Here is a 6542-nt window from a genome sequence, read left to right as displayed (position 1 = left end):
GGCCGACTAGAAATTTTGCTTGAACCTTTTGACCCCTGGTCGGCCGACCAGGGGAGGTGGTCGGCCGACCACCCTGACCCTTTTGAACTGGTCGGCCAGTTTTGTCCCTCTGAGTGTGTTCCAGCTGTGCCAGCTGTTTTACACTTGACCCACTGTCCGAGGGTTTTGTCCTTGTTTTGGCCCCTTTTAAGTTGGTTTTCACCCCTTTTCTTGGCTTCAAAGAGGAATTGCCCCTTTGGTCAAGCTTCTTGAGGAAGCTTGACCCTTTTGGTCTAGCTTTTTCAAGAAGCTTGACCCCTTTGATCAAGCTTCCTTTAGAAGCTTTGAGCCTCTCTCTTGGCTTCTCCAAGAAGCCATGGCCTCCTCCCTCTATATAATCTACCCTTCACCTCCATTTTCAAAGGTTAGAAACTTTGGGCTGAGAAATGGACATACAACCCTCCATCTCTCTACTTTGAGCCTCCAAACCCTAGTTTTCTTGCACCATTTGCACACCAACCCTTAGTATAACACCGCCATCATCCATTCCAGAATCTTGGAACTGATTTAAAGGGGTTGAAGGTTCACCAACTTGGTCCAGAAGTTGCTGGAAATCTACTCTTCAAGGGTGAGTCCCTTTTTCCCCTTTTCTTGCCTTATTTTGCATGATTGGTTAGCCTTATTTGCAAGCATTTTTGGGCTTCGACCCAAACTGTAAAGTATCTTATTTTGACCCCCTCTTCAACTTTGTTTAAGGGAACTTTGCTGTTTGAGGTCATGTACTTCCCCTTATCCTCTATCTCTCTTTTAGGGTTATTTTTGCATCGTATTTTAGGCTTACTTGTGAACATTTTCGAGATTTTTCATAAACTGGAAAAGTTACTATTTTGAGCGCCTCTTCAAGTTTTATTAAGGGAATTTTTCTTTTTGGGTTTATCTTCCCCTATGCATGCTTCATTCCTTCATGATTAGGGCCATGCATTAGAGCACTTGCATTGGCCATGGTTTGGCCTCTTAGCCACTGAAATCCAGTGGATTTTCAGTGGCTTAGATGTATTTTTGAGGACCAAAATTAGAGGGGGGTGACCCCCTCTCTCCTTGTCTTGTTTGGTGGTCTTTTGGGCCTTCCAAAGGGACCTTATTTTGCATGCATTGAAGTCATGTTTCAGGCCTCATTCTGTGAGTTTCGGGGTCTGCCTTGGCTTTGTCCAAGGCCCTTTTGGCCATATTTTATGTCTACAATGCATGTGTAGAGCAATCCCATCCAAGGCCTTTCTTTACATGTTTCCTAGACCCATTTTAGGGCCAATTTGGTGAGTTTTAGGGCTGTCATAGTCCATTTCCAAAGGTGGTTTTGCTATGCTTCATATCTATCTTGTATGTGCTTAACAACCCCTTGCATGGCCCTCCAAAGAAGCCCCTCATTTTTGCATGCATTGGCTGCATTTCAGTGATTATTTAGGCATATTTTGGCATGTTTTATTCACTGTTTTTGGCTGGTTTGATGAGTTCTCATATACTTCACATACATGTCACGTAAACCATGCTTGTTAGCCAATGTTGCATGCTATGTTAGTCCATCATGTTAGCACCTTTTGGCCATGCTTTAAACCAGAAATGTGCATATTTTGGGACTGCCTTGGCTCTGTCTTTATACTTCATGATCAAATAATGCTTGCTTTGTGCACTTGTGGTTCAATGCATGTGCTTAGTTTTGCGTTTCGGGGCTTATTCCATGCATCGGGTGCCATATTTCCATGTTTCGGGACCATTTAGCATCATGTTTCAGTGCTAAAATTTACATGTTTGAATGCCATCTTGCATCCCTTGTCATGCCTTGGTAGAGTGGTATTTTATGCCTTAGGTTCGGTCCTCAGTTTGCGTGCATATGTGCACGCATTTCGGTTGTCTCATTTTCATCTAATGGCCACTGATGTGAGTGTGGCTGAGGTCCACTCATGTTGGTGTAAGTCCATTGTGCATTGTGTATGCCATTTCATTCCATAGCATTGCGTATGCTAGGTTGTATGTTAAAGCGTTGTGTATGCCATGTTACATCAAGCATTGTGTATGCCATTCATAGTGTTGCGTATGCTAGGTTGTATGTTAGTCGCATTGTGTATGCCATCTCATTTGCATTGTGTTTGGGATAGGAGTTAGCCCAAGCAAGGGAAACGAGGTACGTTTCGTACTCCGAGTGACGGAACGTTTCTCAATTCCCTGTCGCCGACACTCCGGATTACCCATGATGGAGTTTAGGTCTTGTTGTGTTTTCATGTGCATTCATTTCATATTGAGTCGTGCAATTCGACTCCTCGGCCATCATACATCGATATGCATGATTGGTGGCACGAGAATCGAGGACTACACTCCCTGAAGAGTAGTCATGCATACATATGTGAAAATACTTTGCCATGCCCCTTTGTTGCTCTCCGTTGCAGTAAATCAGAAATCAGCGGCCTTCTGGTGCGTTGCGCAATATTCCAAGAACAATTGCAAACAGAGGCAAACTGGGGCATTGTAATGTATTTCTGCTCAAGGCAACTCAAGCATGCATCATTCATTATTTGGAACAGAGATGAGGCGGTCCATGGATTTAGGTGCTAATTTACCTGCTTTCCTAGATTAATTTGTCAATTACTTAGGATTTTATATTTATTCAGACTGTACTATTTATTCGGACTATATATTATTTATTCGGACCCTCCGAGCGAGGGCACAACTGTAATAAGTGTGCGTGCGTGTGATGTAAGTCTTCCAACCCCACGTCTTTCTCCATTTTATTTACCAGCTTATGATGGTTAGATTAGGGCATGTTTCAATTAGCATACAATATGATAGCATGTTTGCATTCATTCATCTGTCTTGCATAACTGCATTTGTATTTCAATTTCGAGTTGAATACTTGTTAACTGTAGCATTTCACATGCCATTCTTAGAATAGCCGAGCCTACTATAGTTGCATTTTGTATGTGTTGCATTAGGCATTTCTGTATAGTTAGGATCATGCATGGATTTCTAACATAGCTTTGGTTTTGGCTTGGAGTACTCGGTAAGTTTTATGCTTTAGCATCCTTGTATGCGTGTGAGTGACTGCCATGATAGCATGCTTACCATGAGGCTACGTGCTTATGTGATATAACTGCCTGAATGCCTGTGGGTGAAGGTTGGATTATCTGAATTGGAATAATGCATTGACTGTGAGTTTTAAGCCCACTAGATAGTGGCAAAACCATCTTTTCTAAGCCCACCCGAGGGTGGCAAAATCTGTATTTTAAGCCTACTTGCGAGTAGCAAACCGCTTTCAAAAACAAACATGAAATGTTTTGTTCCAATTCAGGCGATCCAGTCTATACTTGTATGTTGTGCGCATCACATAGTAAATCTAGGCTAATAACCGGAATAAGAGCACATAATGTTTTCAAAACTTGATATCATGGTTAGTAGAGGTCGATCTTTGATCGGGCGAACGGGGGTGCTCATGAAGTGACCTTCCCCAATCGTACCCAAGTTCCCGATCCGAGGCAACTTTGGTGATGACGGACACGTGGCCTTAGGCAATGAGTCAGGGTTTCCTAAATTTCCCTAAACAAAACATTTAGGTGGCGACTTTGTATCTGGCAAAGCAGTCCATGTTTGGCACTTTTTTCAAAAAAATCTGTTTTCAAAAATGATTTGCCGGATTTGGACTCTTTGATGATTCATCGGTCTTGCATTGCAGTCTACGAGATTAGATACAAGACCGTGACACAAATTGAGTCCGAACTGTAGTGAGGCCCGAGGGCGCGTCTACAGTTTCTGGCGACTCCGCTGGGGACTTTGGAGAACTTGACTCGAACTCATGATATCCGGTTTGGACTACACTTATGTGTTTCTCTGCATTGCATTTGCATTGGTGCGCCTAGGACACCGTGTTTGCCATATGCTATTCCTAAACGGTTTGCCAGAGGCTCGCTTCGAGAAGTGTGCCATAAGGCTGACCGGTTGCGGGCTCTGCCACGACAGGAACACAAACCCCGGTTTTACCGGGGCACCCTTTTTGACCATTCGACCTAGTGTATATCAAAATCCGTAGTGACCATTCCAAACTAGGACAGGTTGCTTACCCAATATAGGTTGTTTGAAACCACTGCGTGCGTAGTGAAACCCTAGTTCCTGACAAAATAGGATAGGGAAACCCTACCCCAACATAGGGGTGTTTTGGCTCTCACTTGCTTTTTATGTGCTTTAGAGTGTGTCTCTATGCGAATGCATGTATCAGTTTACGAGTATTAGGCATCAGGCCTGCGGGCGTCAATTCGATATTTTGGGTATCAGGCCTGCGGGCGCCACTTCAGTGTTTTGGGAATCAGTTATCTGCGGGTATCAGATTCAGCTTCGGGGACAGTGATTTGGGGATAATGACTAGTGTTTGCGAACAGTATTTTCAGCTTGTCGACTGTGTGTTGTGACGCCGAACTGTGTGTTGTGTGTTTATTTTAAGCCGTTATGCTGTCCGTTTGTCTGGTTATTTATTTCCTTATTACTTTATTTATCTTTTGCTAGGTAGTTTAGCACAATTGCTTTAGACCAAGCAGATACTCCCCAAGCACTCTAGACAAGAGGTCGCCGACTCAATCGATCCGAGGATCTGGTTGACGGACAACCAGTGTTCTATTCTCTACCCCGGTTATTAGACAGAGGTCAAGAAGGCGCAGTGTATCCGAGCAGAGGTTGCTAGAGCGGTGGATTACCCCATCCGTAGACAGTCGAACTGAGATCTCAATTGTTGCTATAGAGATAGACCTGCCAGTAGTTCAGACAGATCAGGACAGTATGGCGGGATCGACAGGAGTTGAAGAAATGATGCGCCAGATGCAGGAGACCATGAGAGCCATGCAGCAGGACGCTGTTCACCAGGATGAGTTTGCCAAACAACAAGCCGAGATCATGGCCCAGCAGGCAGAGTTAATTGCCAGGTTGCAACAACAAACCGGGGCATCCACTTCACACCAAGCTCCTCCCCCACCAGGAGTTCCAGCACCCGGGGAGGCACCAAATGTCCAGGGAGATACGGACATCCCGACGGGGCCGGCTCCACCCCCGATTCTGCCACAGTTATCCAAGGCACCTACGCCTATCAATCAACCGGACTTTCCCTTTGAGTTTGAGGTAGACCATACAGCACTGAAATTGAACAGGCTCGAGAAGTTGTTCAAAAAATCCCAAGGGGTAAAGGCTATCCCGGATATCAAGGACGGATATACCGACGTGGCTGTAACGCTGCCAGATAGGTTCAAAATGCCACAAATCGATCGATTCGACAGATCTGGGGATCCCATGGTGCACCTCCGGCTATTCTCAAATATACTACGGCCAATGATCCTCACCAGACCACAAAAGATTTCACTATTCGACCGGACCCTGTCGGGTGTGGCCGCTATCTGGTATGCGAAGTTAGAGGATGATGTCAAGCAGTATTGGGATGAAATGGCCGAGGCCTTTGTCGCACAATACTCTTACAATACCCAAATCGAGATTACGACCCGAGATCTCGAAACAACAAGGCAGGAGCCTAAGGAGAGCTTCTCGGATTTCGTAACTCGGTGGAGGGCGAAGGCTTCAATGATGACCCTGAGGCCTACCGACAAAGATCAAATCAGGATGATTGTGTGCAATCTCCAGCCAAAACTAATGTAAAAAATGATTGTGCTCCCCTTCCCCACTTTTTTAGATCTACATGAAATGGGGGTACAAATCGAAGATGCAATGAAATAGGGTCTGATTGACCAAGATAGAGAGCAGCCCAGAAGAACCTTTAACCGCAACAACAATGCAGGCCCAAGTGGCACTGCAACTGCAAGAGCTTCGGAGGTGAGCATGGTCACCACCATTCCCGCTCCCCTTCCAAGACCCATGGCAGCCACACCTTTCTCCGGTGCATCCGGAAGCAATACACAGACCACCAAATACCAACCCCGAGGCCGAAGAACCTTCACCCCATTGTATATGCCCCTGTCCAAGGCTCTAGGGGTATTAATCAGGAAAGGGCATCTAAAACCCTTAGAGCCGAGGCCATTGCCAAATCCGCTCCCTCCCTCTCATAACCCAGCAAAATACTACGCATATCACTAACAACATGGTCACGACACTGACCAATGTTTTAGATTGCGTCATGAGATTCAAGATCTCGTTGATAAGCGGGTCATTGTGCCTCCCAAAAAACCCAATGTCACAACAAACCCTCTCCCACCGCACAACCAAGCTCCACCCCCCAAACGCATTAACTTCATCCAGGCTGGGGTCGTGTCTTACGATCCTAGCATATATATCACCCCCTCCCACCTACCCAAGCCAGAGGTGCTCCTTCTTGACTGCACTGACTTGTGCATGTTGGACATCTCCGGAACCCAACCCAAGCCAATGGTGGTGACTGTCAAAGACAGGACAAAGGAGATTTCGGCGGAGGATAAAATTGTTGAATCAGGGTTTGAGCAGTCTGGGAGTTCCACTGGGGAAGCCTATGATCCGAGTGATTACATCCCGTCAGCAGGCCAGTTTGGGCCAAATGTAGAATTGCCAGA

Source organism: Camellia sinensis, chromosome 10 (genome assembly GCF_055761805.1).
Source record: "Camellia sinensis isolate YWXY chromosome 10, ASM5576180v1, whole genome shotgun sequence".
Taxonomy (NCBI): domain Eukaryota; kingdom Viridiplantae; phylum Streptophyta; class Magnoliopsida; order Ericales; family Theaceae; genus Camellia; species Camellia sinensis.
This window is presented reverse-complemented; position numbering follows the sequence as displayed.